We start from the raw sequence: 16,699 nt of genomic DNA on the forward strand, positions 1-16,699 counted from the left end.
GACATAATAATGACAATAATAATAAAAATCCCGTGTGGCCGATAGAGGAAACCCTCCCCCATATGGATGGTACCGTGGAAATCAAATACTTGTGGTGAACCAAATACTAACACAATCCTGAACGGCTACTCAATCCGTTGAACCCAAAATCCAGACACATCTGAGTGAAAATCACCGCTACTCTGGACACCGTCTGTTAGCTCAATGAGCTTGGCTGAAAATATTTGCTTCCAAAGGCTTCAACACCCTCTGGTCCTGTCCGGTCCTGGTATCACCCAGGCCAAACCAATGAAACACAAGAAAACATGAACTATGCAAGCAAAGGTAACTTTACCCCAGGTGGTACACAACCTGGCCACCGATAGGCGGCAGTTGGATTTTCGCACTCTGGGGAGTCCAGGTTAGCACGGCAGAGAATATCGAAGATCTCTGGTAAATTTCCCTACAAGCAGAAAACATTCATTTGAAAACTAAACATCGATACATTGATCCAAACAAGAAACCTAAATAATCTCACAAAAGAAATCGTCCGCCAAAAAATTCTCATCCTTGCTCTTCAAGAACCACGATTAATTGACAATTAAAACTTGCATTACGGAAACCATGGCATCTTCAAAATACAACAAAAGGTAGCGAAACTCGCACCAATCCTCGGCATTGCATTTCTCGAACACAGATCTATCAACAACTCTGTCGAAGAAATCACACCCATCAACAATCGAGTTATGACTATGCTCATTCAGAGCCCCTATAAAAAATATACACTCATAAATGCACATGCCCCCACCAACATCGAAAATAAGGAAAACACCGAAAATGTCGAAAAATTGTGGAACACACTCGAAAATACTATGAGCAAAATTTACCAAGATGACGTGAAAATACTAATGGGAGGCTTCAACTCTCTATTTGGGACAGAAAAAACCTGTAGAAAAATCATTGGTACAAATTCAACACACCGAAACGCTTAGACCAACAGCACACGTCTGACTGACATTTGCCAACAATTCAACCACAAAAGAATGTCTTCCCACTTAGGAAGTAGCCTGTTCCCAAGAAACATGTTTGGCTACCAGGTGCAAGCTGCTTTCGTTCGCCTTTCGAGACTCGCTGAAAGCCAGATTTTTAATTCTTTTGTAGCAGAGCTACAAGCAGGCAGATACAAACGCAATAAGGGAATCGTAAGACAACGCGCCTTGCTACTTTCAGTAACCCTTAGTGTCAGAGCGAAAACCTTACGGTACTGCCAAATTCATAATGACGACATATTTGTTGTTGTTGTGAATACATAATTATATCTATGAAATGCCACTTTTCATAATAATAGCGGATGATACAGGAAATGAAGTAAATACGGGTCTTTTCGAAGTCAAAAGTCGGTAATGTCCTACTAATTCGTGTTAAAATACGCTCAATCGTCTCACAGATACTTAATGCTTTATTAAGATAGTCTGCCGTCGTGATGTTTCTGTAGTAAGCTGAATTTATTTTGTATTAGTACAGTGAATATTTTAATTGGATTTTCCGATAGTTTACTAAACGCAACAGTAATCATCAATGAGAAATTAATCAGCAAAAGAATTTTCTTTCACGATATCTAAAACGATCTGACAGTGCTAAAGTTGTTTACAAATTCTACGCCAGTATAAACCTACTGGTTTCAACGATATAATTATACCAGAGTAGTTTTAAGAGTATTTTCGTCTAGAAATGAATTGCGTCGACGGTTGATCGATCAAGAGCGGGAAAGGTAAAGCTTAACGAATATATGACGAGAGGGACAAGTGCTTGAGAAAGGACTTCTCTATCAATACAAGTGCCTGAGAGACGACTTTAATTTCAATCTCCTGGATAGTTTTGTTTCTCAAATCAAGAAGTGCGTTATCATGCAGTAGAACATGTGATGTAGTTGTGTTGCTCGATTTTCTTACGCTGAGACCGAAAGGTGTCTCAGTTGTTGGCAACAAATTCCAGCTGTGTTTTGGTAGAATTCGTAGCCCAAAACTCACTTTTGGAGCTATCAGATGTAAAATATTATGTTCACACTAGTCTTTGCTCGAGTTTATGTCTTTTGGAGGGGCTCAGCCTTTCATTTCTTCTTAGGAAGTTAATGATAAAGGCATCATAACACGTCACCAGTTACAGTACTGCATACGAATGCTCAATGAGCGACCTGATGACGTTCAATAATAGTCACTCCGTTGATTTTTGTTGTTTCGAATTAGAGCATGTAGTACTCGTACACCAGACTTCTGAACTTTGCCTGTTGAATGCAAATGTCGCATGATGGTAAAATGGTAATCTATCACATATATCAGTAGTCGAGACTTGCTTAATGTGGAAAATCATTGATGCCAGAACGATCTTTGTTGAAACAAGAATATCTTTTTCTGGCGTATTTTTCCCAAAAGCACTCGCTCCACACACAATTCAAATCTTTCTAGCTGCCTCCTCTGCGTTCACCCCTCTGTTATACCAAAAGTAAACGTTGCGTTGCAGATGTTACACCTATTTCCACTTGCGACTCAATTTTACAATGCTTAACTGTAGTTCATGATTCTCAAGTATGCAAAATCCAATGCTTAACTGCAAGATGATAACTAGAACTTCAAATTCGAAAATGACAGTTGATACATACACTGACAGCGTCGCGCCGCGTTCACCTGAGCGGTGCCGGATTTCAGGCGGCGGGTGGCGCCTGGCCGGTGGCCGGTAGCCGCTGCAGCGCGAGGAAACGCTCGAGCGTAAGCTGTTATGATCGCGACGCAGCCACGAGCTGTCCTGCGGAATTGTTTCTGGAATACTTGTTATTGCTGGTGGGTAGAATGTTAAGCGAATTATCTTTGATGTTCAGTCAGACTCATAACTTTAGACCGACTGTGGAAAAAAAAAAAAAAACAGTTGGACGCGAACAGGCGACTGTAAGCTTAGAACGCACGACGCTTGCCACTAGACCACGGGCTCACATAGTCCGACAACGTCTCGGAAGTAGACAATACTTCCTCCTAACACTTCCGCATCTTACAGTGTTGCCAGATTGTGCATATGGCCGGACTTAGAGTTGTCAGGGGCGGTCAGTTTTATTGGCCACCTTAAGTGAATGACTCGGACTTAGTATCTGTGGCGGCCGGCCGGCGGTCAGTTTTATTGTCTAAGACTGTACGTATTTATATTACTACACATGTTTCGTTTCACTGACTTAAGACATCGTCAATGGTCTGAAATAAAACATTTACAAGTTTGGTTTGCTTTACAGGTCAAACACTGTTAGGTACAAAAGATATTAGTTACTGGTATTGAGTTACAGCGTTTTTGCCTCTTTACCGCTTGCTTCTCGAAGCTTCGCCTGCTTGGATATTTTCCAGGTGCTTTCCAAGTTCATTTGCAGCACTACAAATTTCTTGACGTGAAATATGACAAAACATAGGACCATTACTGTTCGTGCATGTTCTCCTGTCTAAAAGAAAGGGCGCGGGCGTTTGTGTGGGTGGGTGAGATTCCACGTTATCTAAAAATGTTGTTTTGATCTGTGTTTGTCATATTTGTATCATCATACATTTCTGCTCATATGTATTTACTTAATATGTAAGCGGGATGAATGACTACTGTGAGAGGTGAAGAGTTCAATATTGAATAGACGGAGAGTGGGTGGGGAAAATAATGCAAAGTAGAGGAAGGGAGATTCAGTTGGTAATGGAATGGAGAAGAGGGGAGGAGATAGAGCAGATTATATATATAGGGTTAATCATCTATAACTGGCACAGCAAATGTTGCGGAAATGAAAAGTGCTATTGGTGTTCGATTTTCACAGGATGGACTTGTAGTCAGGGGCTCGTGCTGTTAGCCAATACACAGATTGTAATAATACTTAGAGAGTGTATTTTTTGTCCAAAACATACACTTTTCAAACTGGAACAATGCCTACTGACATTAAAGTCAGACTAAAACTAGGTTAATATACAGTGTTAGTGGTGTTTGTTGCAGGAGTCTATTCCGAGTCGTTTATGAGATGCCGTATTTTGAAAAGTCCCCACAGCGACACTTGTTTGTGCCATTCAACAAGCATTGTTCCCAGGTACAGTGTTGTTACGTTTGCTTACAATGTGCTTGTGCTCACCGTCCCGGAAGCAGCGCTTTAACACACACAGCTACCTGAGGGGTTGGTTGGTTGGTTTGTGGGATTTAAAGGGACCAGACTGCGATGGTCATCGGTCCCTCTACCTGAGGGGTGTAGTACGATTCTTGAGAACGGAAGATCTAAATTACACACAGATTCACAGCGGAATTCTGGCGGTATGTGGAGCAAATACAATGTCCGTCCAGGGGTAATGAAAAGGTGCCAACAATTTGAACAAGGCCGCTCAGACGTGTGTGACGCTGATGGGGAAGTCCAGATCTTGTTGCATGCTGTTTCCAACTTTTCGGGAAGCTGAAGGAAAATCTGAGGAAAAGAGATTATCGAACTATGAAGACGTTCCCATAGCCGATCTCGAATGATTCCGTGACCAAAGAGCGCATTGTTTTGTCGAGGAATTCAGGGATTGGTAGGGCGTTCCGAACGTCGTTTGTCACAGACATGGTGACTGGGCTGAAAAACTAAGTCATTTATCAGTCACTCTGAAGTATAATGCAGCATTCAATAAAAGTTACTTGGCCTGCACTAATGTTATGTAACATACGCTAATGGCCATTAAAATGGCTACACCACGAAGATGACGTGCTACAGAGGCGAAATTTAACCAACAGGAAGAAGATACTGTGATACGCAAATGATCAGCTTTTCAGAGCATTCACACAAGGTTGGCGCCGGTGGCGACACCTACAACGTGCTCACATGAGGAAAGTTTCCAAACGACTTCTCATACACAAACACCAGTTGACCGGCGTTGGCTGGCGAAACGTTGTTGTGATGCCTCGTGTAAGGAGAAATGCGTACCATCACGTTTCCGACTCTGATAAAGGTAGGATTGTAGCCTATCGCGATTGCGGCTTATCGTATCGCCACATTGCTGCTCGCGTTGATCGAGATCCAATGACTGTTAGCAGAATATGGAATCGGTGGGTTCAGGAAGGTAATGCGGAACACCGTGCTGGATCCCAGCGGCCTCGTATCACTAATAGTCGAGATGACAGGTATCTTATCCGCGTGGCTGTAACGGATCGTGCAGCCACGTCTCGAGCCCTGAGTCAACAGATTGGGATGTTTGCAAGACAACACCTATCTGCACGAACGGTTCGACGACGTTTGCAGCAGCATAGACTATCAGCTCGGACACCATGGCTGCGGTTACCCTTGACGCTGCATCACAGACAGGAGCGCCTGCGATGGTGTACTCAACGACGAACCTGGGTGCACGAATGGCAAAACGTCATTTTAAGGATGAACCCAGGTTCTGTTTACAGCATCATGATGGTCACATCCGTGTTTGGCGACATCGCGGTGAACACACATTGGAAGCGTGTATTCGTCATCGCCATACTGGCGTATCACCCGGCGTGATGGTATGGGGTGTCATTGGTTATACGTCTCGGTCACCTCTTGTTCGCATTGACGGCACTTTGAACAGTGGACGTTACATTTAAGATGTGTTACGACCCGTGGCTCTACCGTTAATTCCATCCCTGCGAAACCCTACATTTCAGCAGGATAATACACGACAGCATGTTGCACGTCCTGTACGGGCCTTTCTGGATACAGAAAATGTTCGACTGCTGCCCTGGTCAGCACATTCTCCAGATCTCTCACCAATTGAAAACGTCTCGTCAATGGTAGCCGAGCAACTGGCTCGTCACAATACGCCAGGCACTACTCTTGATGAACTGTGGTATCATGTTGAAGCTGCATGGGCCTGGGCCATGGGACCTGTACACGCCATCCAAGCTCTGTTTGACTCAATGCCCAGGCGTATCAAGGCCGTTATTACGGGCAGAGGTGGTTGTTCTGGGTACTGATTTCTGAGGATGCACCCAAATTGGGTGAAAATATAATCACATGTCTGTTCTGGTATACTTTATTTGTCTAATGAATACCCGTTTACCATCTGCATTTCTTCTTGGTGTAGCAATTTTAATGGCCAGTAGTGTACTTTTTCAGGTCCCGTCGTGTAGGGTGCTGCATCAGAATCAACTGGCGCCTTGTTCATCATGTGCTGGAGCGTAAGAAGCTACAAAGGCCGTGGGGCCGTGCTCCCGTTGCGGTGTGAAGTGCAGGTTTTTCAGAAAGGGAGCGTGTTCCTTGCCCCCTACCCTCCCCCTGCGGTAACGCTACACCGCAGTCGCGTTTTCACGCCGGCCACGCCTTGCCGCTGCTTCCATTCTTCTCAGCTTGCAGCCGAGTCTTTGTCCTCCGCCAGCAGACAGCACTCGCAACGACTAACAAACGGGTTAGCGCCATTGCAGCTCGGTATAATGATGCGGAGGAACAGTCCATTTGTGGCGATAAATCGAATCTGCCCACCAGTTCTTCAAACAAGTGAAAGTCAAAGAAAGAGGTTACCTTTCTGATATCCTTGGAAGCATAGTACGCGATCCTACATATAGTCGTGAATCAAAATAACCGATACGACGGTTAACCGTGGGGGCTTACGTAAACGGAAAGAGCCATGGCACAGTCACAACAGTCAGGAAAACCCAAATCATACAGCTGTATCTACATTACTAAATGCTTAAACCGGTAACACGGTGCCAATTCTAGGTTGCCTGTGTAATGCCTTCCAGGAACTAAGAAAATTGGATTTTCAGTATTTCGTGTAATCGTTGACCAATTTTAAAAATTGAAATGCTATCGTAATCTACTCGTTAAAATGTGTGATCTTACGTCAAGGCTTAATGCAGTAACCTAGTTGTTAAAGTTAGAAACTGTGTATTCATTTTGAACCATCGCAACTCATGGCGCGCAAATTAGCGAGACTATATTCATCCAGTACTAGAGGGCGAAAACGCTTAGCGTCTTTCAAAAACTTTACACCTTTTATAAACTTTTTCTAGCTGACACCTTCCCCACTACACACACACACACACACACACACACACACACACACACACACACACAAGATATACGCTTTCCAGTAAACAAACACTCTCTGAGTTCTTGTTTGCTGGCCGCGGTTTCCGAGCGGATCTAGGCGCTTCAGTCCGGAACCACGCGACTGCTACGGTCGCAGGTTCGAATCCTGCCTCGGGCGTGGATGTGTGTGACGTCCTTAGGTTAGTTAGGTTTAATTAGTTGTAAGTTCCAGGGAACTGATGACCTCAGATGTTAAGTCCATAGTGCTCCGGCCATTTGAACCATTTTAGTTCTTGTTTCACCTCTTCTGGACTTACATCTACATTTATACTGCGAAAGTCACTTCACGGTGTCTGGCAAGGTTACTTTGTGTACCAGTAATACTTACCCTGTTGTCTTCCTAAAATTACTTCTAGTTTTCTGAGACCAAAGGTCTACAAATTTAGTAATTTGCGAATTTCCAAATTGCGTTTCTTGAGAAAAACAACTGCAGCACCATAGACAGCTCATCAGGGTACGATCCAAGAAGTGCCAAAAATGTCATTTTACAACATGGTCCTATGACCAGGCAAGCGGAATCCCCATCATTTGTCGTTTCCCTACTGTCGTCATTCAGGATAAAATATTTAGTACAACAGCTGCCGTATGCTACCTCCGCGACCTGTGTGACCCCAAACTGCCTCAATTATCCAATAGGCGAACGGGGACCCATGGTTTAACGTGAAACCTGAACCACATGTCGTTCCTGGCGACTGTTCACATCGTTGTGAGATCAAAGCTAAATCGAACAACTTGAAAGTTTCCGTAGTCCGACCGGATTCGATCCCGCAACCTCTCGGTTACCTGGAGTATTCTTTACTGCTAGAAGACGAGGCCCGACTTCTTGTGTACTTCTGTTATCATTTAGAACTGAGGCGAACGTTCAGATAGCTGCAATACATTTCCGACCATTGGATGGCAACATTATCTATTTTTCCTAATACAGGTGCCTCGTCTTGCGGAAGTCAAGTTAAGCCTGTCTTTCAGGACTGCTCGTCTTGCAGTTGTGCAGAACTTCCTTAACTATGGAAGCCGGGTCTTTAATCGTGCTTGAATAGCCCTATTGATAGAGGAACTGTACGTAAATGAGAAAGTTTGCGGATTCGAGTGCCGGTACAGCGTACAGTTTTAATCTGGCAGAAAGTTTCAAGTGTAAAGTAGTTCCGACATCGAGATAATTACGGTCGAAATACAGGTTCTGATACATGCACAGTTCCAGGCCTCGTTGCTGGCTACGGTCACAATTTTTTACTGACCCCATATTGATCCCTCAGAAAATATAACTTGGTGTCACCCCCAACTTTAATGCCTCCCAGATGTGTACAGTTTTAATAATAATAACAATGAACTCTATACAATGTTATAATATAATCATTTTGGTGGCCCAGGCATTATTATAGAGTGACGAGGCATACTGTTACATGGGCGTCCTGACCTCCAAATATTATTGCGACTCTGTACTCCTTCTCCATCTTCGTCTTCTCAGGGATGCATTCGGCGCTCACCTCATTTTTATGGATGATAATGCGCGACGGCATCGAGTTGTGCAGGTGGACGAGCTGTTGGAAAGAGAGGACATCCGGCGAATCGACTGGCCTGCCCGTTCCATCCGACTTAAATCCCATTGAGCACATGTGCGATACGTTGAGGAGATGTATTTCAGCACGTCCACATACGCCAAATACCATCCACAGTTGTCAATGGCGCTCATGGAGGAACGGAATTCCTTACTGCAAGAACTCCTTGCTATCGTTCTGGTCACCATGGGAACACGTTGCAGAGATTACACTGCTACCCGTGGTCACCTCACACCCTATTAAGAACTATGTCCCACCTTTCGTAATATCGAGAGGCCTATTACAAATCGCGGTGTTTTCCATGTACTTATTCTCTTTGACTAAAGCGCTATTTCTCTTCGTCTTATTGCGAATTCCTTTCAGTCATCTTCTGAACTGGTACTTTACTGTCCTATACGACAGCAATTCTTTCTACATCTGGTGTAAGTTTCATCGAAGTATGTTACTTGGTAGTGACACATCATGCAAAAACTAGTTTCATCCTTACGTTTTGCACACCAGAGTACATTGTGCAATAATTTTATGAAGAAGTGGATTAGTAAGTAAAAGTTTATGATTAGTAGTGAGTGACGCTAAGCAAATGCGGAGTTCTTTTAGTGAGAACTGAAAATATCTTTGGAAAAGTTTTAAATTCCGCAAGGTGGACTGTACAGTTGTAACTCTAAAATTTCAAGAGTCCTAAACGACTTGAAATGGATAGTATTTAAAACAGTATTCAATACCGTTAGACACTGCCAGTTTTTTTTTTTACAAGCTGATTATTAACTAATAAAGAGAGCGGTTCTCTCACCAAGAGATCGTGACGTCAAACCTTAAACTGGCTACTAGAGAAAGAAAGAAATAGGGAAAGAGTGTGCTCTAACTGTGAAAGCATTAGTACAAATTATGCTTACTTTCGTGCTTTCAATTCTAGAACTGTGCGCTAGGAAGGACTTCGTACCAAAACTTGTGCACTGAAAGTAACTATACAGAACAGATATTGATGGCGAGATTTTTTCTTTATTTGGTAATTACAACCAGGCCTAACGAACTCGCTTTACTAGTATAACACAGTTAAACAGTATGAAGAGAAGGGCTGCGTTTACTAAGGCAAACGTACTGATCGGCCTCCTGCGTCGAAACAAGTAGCTGAACGCGTCTGAGCTGCAGTCCAGCGAAGTACACAGAAATCAACACTTCGTGCGAGTCGTGAGCTTCAGATTCCACAAACAATCTTTTGCAAAATTCTGAGTAAAAATTTTCACTTGTAACCGTACAGATTGCAGTTGGTCCAGGCGGGAATTTATTCTGCACGATCTGACTTCTGCACCGAGTTGTTGGCAAGGATGGACAGTGACAACGCCACGTCAAAGTGTGCAAATTTTAGTGGCGAAGTAATGTTTCACAATAACGCTGAAGGTAATCGGCACAATGTTCGCTTTTGGGCAACAGAAAATCCACATTTCTCCATCGAACATGAACAAGATTCGCCAAAGGTTCGTGTGTTTTGCGCAATGTCGAGGGAGAAGATTAACAGTCCCTCCTTTTTCATGGAGGATATTGTCATAGGCAATTGCTATGTCGACATGCTTTCTTCGTGGTTTGTGTCTCAAATGCAAGAAACCTCCAACAACTGCATCTTGCAACAAGATGGTGCATATCCCCACTTCCATTATCTGTACGGATAAACACGCATCTGCCTGGACAGTGACTTGGCCGTGCAACTTCTGATTACGACGTGCTCCTCAGATACCCATCGCAATCACCAGACTCAACTCCATCCTTGCCACGGCAACGCCAGCGAATCTCAGCTGCGGTAGCGTCCATCACCACAGACTCAGTGCACAATGTTTGGGAAGAGTACCAATAGCATCTTGACGTTTGCCGTGTGGCTCGAGGAGCACATATGGGGTCCCTGTAAACTGTAAAATGATTTCCAGAAATGCTGTATTGATAGGATAGTTTTTGAAGCGAATACTGTTTCGTTTGTACCAATTTTTTAAAGTGTAAACTTGTCTTATTCTACCCCGTTCAATGCTCTTCACCTGAGAACAGCTGCAAAAAAACTAACTGCTCTACAAATATCAACAGGGTGAATAAACTTAGCTGTGTTATGCTCGTAAAGTGAGTTAAATTAATTACATCTGGCAATTGCTATGTCGACATGCTTTCTTCGTGGTTTGTGTCTCAAATGCAAGAAACCTCCAACAACTGCATCTTGCAACAAGATGGTGCATATCCCCACTTCCATTATCTGTACGGATAAACACGCCTGCCTGGACCGTGACTTGGCCGTGCAACTTCTGATTACGACGTGCTCCTCAGATACCCATCGCAATCACCAGACTCAACTCCATCCTTGCCACGGTAACGCCAGCGAATCTCAGCTGCGGTAGCGTCCATCACCACAGACTCAGTGCACAATGTTTGGGAAGAGTACCAATAGCATCTTGACGTTTGCCGTGTGGCTCGAGGAGCACATATGGGGTCCCTGTAAACTGTAAAATTATTTCCAGAAATGCTGTATTGATAGGATAGTTTTTGAAGCGAATACTGTTTCGTTTGTACCAATTTTTTAAAGTGTAAACTTGTCTTATTCTACCCCGTTCAATGCTCTTCACCTGAGAACAGCTGCAAAAAAACTAACTGCTCTACAAATATCAACAGGATGAATGAACTTAGCTGTGTTATGCTCGTAAAGTGAGTTAAATTAATTACATCTGGCTGTAACAACTAAATGAGTAAAAGTACTTGCATAAAGCATGTGTCCCGTACTATCACTTGGATACACAAATTTTTCTACCACATCTATCTTGATACACACTTGCAGAAACGAAAGTACGAATGTAAGTGCAGTTTGCATTTATTCTTTAACAGTTACAACACTCTCTCTCTCTCTCTCTCTCTTTCTAGAAGACAGTTTAAGATTTTTTAGTAGCTAATGTGCATTTCGTAAGAAAAGGCTTTGTTTAATAGTACTGAATGCTACTTCAAATACAGCGCTGTTCGGCACGTTTAGAACTCTTTAAAAGTTCACGGTTACGACTGGTACAATAAGCCACGCGCTATTTAATACCCTTCCAAAGAAAGTCTCAGTTCTCATTAAAAGGTTCGATATTCCCGTAGAAGTCATCCACGACTTACCATAAACATTTACATATTAGTACAGATCTTCATCAAACAGTTATTGCACATTCTACACTGCTGTGCAAAATGTAACGACGACAGTAACTTTCTCATCGTGTGTCACTGCCAAGTAGCATAGCTCGACGAAACTTGAATCATACACAAGAAGAACTGCTACAGTATAGTGTAGAAGATGACTGAAAGAAATACGCAATGAGTTGAAGAGAAAGGACACATTCACTCAGAGGCAGTGATTACACTGAAGTTACGCCAGCCGCGGTGGCCGTGCGGTTCTAGGCACTTCCGTCCGGAACCGCGTGACTGCTACGGTCACAGGTTCGAATCTTGCCTCAAGCATGGATGTGTGTGATGTCCTTATGTTAGTTAGGTTTAAGTAGTTCTAAGTTCTATGGGACTGATGACCTTAGATGTTGAGTCGCAAAGTGCTCAGAGCCATTTGAACCATTTTTGAACTGAAGTTACCTTGGTGAGTCCTTCAGAAGTGCGGCCTGCCTTAAAAAATGTTCAAATGTAAAACTTTGAACATAGCTGCTAAGGTTCAACAAGGGTTGCAACAAGAGTCCTTGTCCACAGTACGAGCAGCCCTTAGCGGCTCGCCATCTCACAAGTGTTCACGACGTCGCCTTTCCGGCTTAGATCATTTTTAATATGTGACTTGTAAGTACTGCATCTTTTCGAATCAGTACAAACTTTAATTTTATTAATGTACTATGTACCTAACATTTTAGTACAGTTAGTCTAATTCTGAAGACGACGCTCATAGTAGCGTCGAAACCAGGTCAATTTTGACTTAATATTTGTGACCGAGGGCTTATTTGTTACAATATAATGTTCAAATGTGTGTGAAACCTTATGGGACTTAACTGCAAAGGTCATCAGTCCCTAAGCTTACACACTGCGTAACCTAAATCATCCTACGGACAAACACACACACCCATGCCCGAGGGAGGACTTGAACCTCCGCCGGGACCAGCCGCACAGTCCATGACTGTAGCGCCTTAGACCGCACGGCTAATCCCGCGCGGCCCTGCCTTAAAGCGACATCGATATTATCAGGAAGACGAAAGAGACGCGCCACCGCATATAGTCCTTTGGATCTGTATTCTGAACGAGCCACAGATTGACCTCGGAGACCTTTCAGGTCAACAAGTGCTCCGCTTGGTAGAGAGAGCACCGCCTCGCTAGATTGCGACAACGATCCGCTTACGGGCGAAGCTCAGTTCCCAATAATCCCGCCAGCGCACGCCGCGACAGCTGCCAACAGAGGCACACCCACTGACCGCCGCCTCGCCAAGACGCGTCCGCGAGTGCGTCCATTGTGTGTGTTAGCCCGCTGGCATTGCCCCACCCACACCGGTCCTGAGGTCACGCCTCCCTTCACGGAAGCCGCGTCCCACGCCCGCTATTCGGGAAGGCGCTCGGCGTGGAGCCTCAGAAGAAGCGGCGGAAAAGACCCACTCCAGCTCCAGGCAGTGGGTAATGTCTCTCCGCCCACGAGTGGGTGGTCCTCAAAAGCGGCGCATGTCTGATTCCGTCAGAGAGCGTCGGCTGACCACTCTTTTCAGCTCACAGTCTCTGAGCTGCTGACACGTTTCCATCTCCAAAGGCGATATCACGTCATCTGGCGTGATCACCGCTTCCGTGGTCTAGAAGTCATAGCTACACTGATGTTCGCTTCTGTAGAAAGGCATCTTGACCTGGAAAATATTTCATGCACCTTAAGATAGGCAACCCAACTTACACGCTCCGCACCTGAGTGAACTATTAGCCACCTTAAGGTCCATGAAATATTTTCCTACCCAATTCCATTTTGTCCACCCCGTTCACGGTTCTCTCGAAACAGCAGTTCATATTTAATCTACCTACCCCAGGTCGTTCCTGCTACAATAGCATTCTCTGGCATTACAACTAAAGGTCTGCGTGGATAAGAAAATTTCTATCTGCACCTGCACTGCATCCGCGTCCTCGGAAACTGAAATACTGTAAACCACTTTAAACCATGTAGAGCGCTAGAGTTTAAACGATACCTTTGTCCTTGGCTGGAATTTTCGTCTATTGCAGTAGGACTACATAATTGCCGGCCGGTGTGGCCGTGCGGTTCTAGGCGCTTCAGTCTGGAACCGCGTGACCACTACGGTCGTAGGTTCGAATCCTGCCTCTGGCATGGATGTGTGTGATGTCCTTAGGTTAGTTAGGTTTAATTAGTTCTAAGTTCAAGGCGACTGATGATCTCAGAAGTTAAGTCGCATAGTGCTCAGAGGCATATGAACCATTTTGAACCACATAATTCTCCATTTTACTGACAGAACGTAGGGCCACTCATGACCACAATTTAGTGCAATAAAGTCTATCAGATTCTTTATTATTTCCTTAAGTTACAACCTTCTGTGTTAATTTGTGAAACAGATTTTGTGAAATATTCTTCAAAACATTTGTTCAGCACTGGGAAGTCAACTCAAGTTTTATCACGCCTTGTCTCACATCTTACGTAGTTTTAAATATTAGCGACATAATCTATTTATCAAATGATGCAAACATATCATGCATAAACTACCAAATAAAAGGTCGGGAGCGGGGGGCGGGGGGCGGGGGCGGGGGGGGCGGGGGGGGGGAAGGATTCAGTGCGCTATGTAACTTTTACCAAAGGTTGAACAGTAGTCTATTCACAAGTTGGATATTTTTTTCAACACTACAATCCACAGGTAAACTTTTGTGTGTATCTTCAAATACTGCCCATAAATTATTACCGATGTCAACTTTAAACTGAAAGATGTACCTGCTGCTCATTTCACTTGCATAACATCAACATTAAAACGCATAACCAAATATTTATCAGTATCTACCTTGCAGAAAAACTGAGAAGTATGAGGCGGCTTTAACACGAGGAGAATGGAATTTTCACTATTCACTCGTAGTGTATTTCACATCTAGACTTCCTGGCAAATTAAAACTGGGACAACAGAGTTTCTCGAGCAAGTGCTTTACCTGGATGTGGCGTGGACTCGACAACTCGTTGGAAGTCCCCTGCAGAAACATTACGCCATTCTGCCTCTATAGCCGTCCATAACTGCCAAAATGCTGTCGGCGCAGCATTTTGTCCACGCACTGACCACTCGATTACGTCCCGCAAATGTTCGATGGGATTCATCTCGGGCGATCTCAGTGGCCAAATCATTCGCTCGAACTGTACAGAATCTCCTTCAAACTAATTGCAAACAGCTGTAGCCCGGTGACAGGACGTAGTGTTATCCACAAAAATTCCTTCGTTGTTTTGGAACGTGAAGTCTATGAATAATTGCAAATGGTCTCCAAGCAGCCAAACATAACAATTCCCAGTCAGTGATCAGTTCAGTTGGACCAGAGGACCAAGTCCATGCCATGTAAAACAGCCCACACCATTATGGAGCCACCACCAGCTTGCAAAGTGCCTTGTTGACAACTTGTGTCCACGACTTCGTGGGGTCTGCGCCACACACGAATGGTACCATCAGCTGTAACCAACCTAAATCAGGACTCATCTGTCAAGGCCACAGTCTTCCAGTCGTCTAGGGCCCAATCGAAAGGGTCACGAGACCAGGAACAGCGCTGCAGGCCATGTCATTACCAAAGCCACTCGAGTCGGTCATCTGCTAGCAAAGTCCATTAATGCAAAACTTTGCCGCACTCTCCTAACTGATGCGTTCGTCGTACGTCCCACATTGATTTCTGCAGTTATTTCACGCAGTTTTGTTTGTCTGTTATCACTGCAACTCCACGCAAACCCTGCAGTTCTCGGTAGTTAAGTGGATGCCATCGGCCACTGCGTTGTCCGTGGTGAGAGGTAATGCCTCAGATTTGGTATTCTCGGGACACTCATGATTTGTGGTTCTCGGAATACCGACTTCCTTAACGATTTCCGAAAGGAACTGTTCCATGTGTCTATCTCCAAACGCCATTCCACGTTCACAGTCTGTTAATTCCCATCGGTAAGCCATAATCACGTGGGAATCCTTTTCACATGAATCACCTGATTACTAATGACAGCTCCGCCATCTGTATATGTGCATATAGCAATCCTATGACTTTTGTCACCTCAGCGTACTTGTCAATGGCTGTTAGTTGGTACTTGCGACTAATCACTGTGTAACATGTCCGCCTCCGGTAGCTGAGTGGTCAGCGCGACAGAATGTCAATCCTAAGGGCCCGGGTTCGATTCCCGGCTGGGTCGGAGATTTTCTCCGCTGAGGGACTCGGTGATGTGTTGCCCCAATCATCATCATCTCCATCGACGCGCAAGTCGCCGAAGTGGCGTCATATCGAAAGATTTGCACCCGGCGAACGGTCTACCCGACGGGAGGCCCTAGCCACACGATATTTATTTACTGCGTAACATGTACGGTGATAAATCGCAGTCCGCAGCTCGTGGTCGTGCGGTAGCGTTCTCGCTTCCCGCGCCCGGGTTCCCGGGTTCGATTCCCGGTGGGGTCAGGGATTTTCTCTGCCTCGTGATGACTGGGTGTTGTGTGATGTCCTTAGGTTAGTTAGGTTCAAGTAGTTCTAAGTTGTAGGGGACTAATGACCATTGATGTTAAGTCCCATAGTGCTCAGAGCCATTTGAACCATTTTGATAAATCGCAAAAGTCCTAGAAATCGCAGAAGTCGTATTTTAACGTTGGTAGAGTGCGCAGAGGTACAATTTTTGAATTGGTGAACTGTGATTTAAACAGTGACAAATCGCAACTAAAAGTTGCAGTTACTGAAAAGTAGCATTCACAGAAATCACTGATATCGGAAAGTCACTGTTTAGCCTGTCTCCACCGCCTGCCGCTATTTCAGATCCCGGACTGCAGGAAGCCGGAGAGTTGAAGCTTTACGGAAGATATAACGGAGCGAATCGTGGAGTCGTGATGGCCGCCGCCAGCTCGTGGCCGAGATCGTAATCTCCCAACTGTAGCGGGACCGGGACCGGGAA

This window comes from Schistocerca nitens, chromosome 7, assembly GCF_023898315.1.
Source record: "Schistocerca nitens isolate TAMUIC-IGC-003100 chromosome 7, iqSchNite1.1, whole genome shotgun sequence".
Classification (NCBI taxonomy): Eukaryota; Metazoa; Arthropoda; class Insecta; order Orthoptera; family Acrididae; genus Schistocerca; species Schistocerca nitens.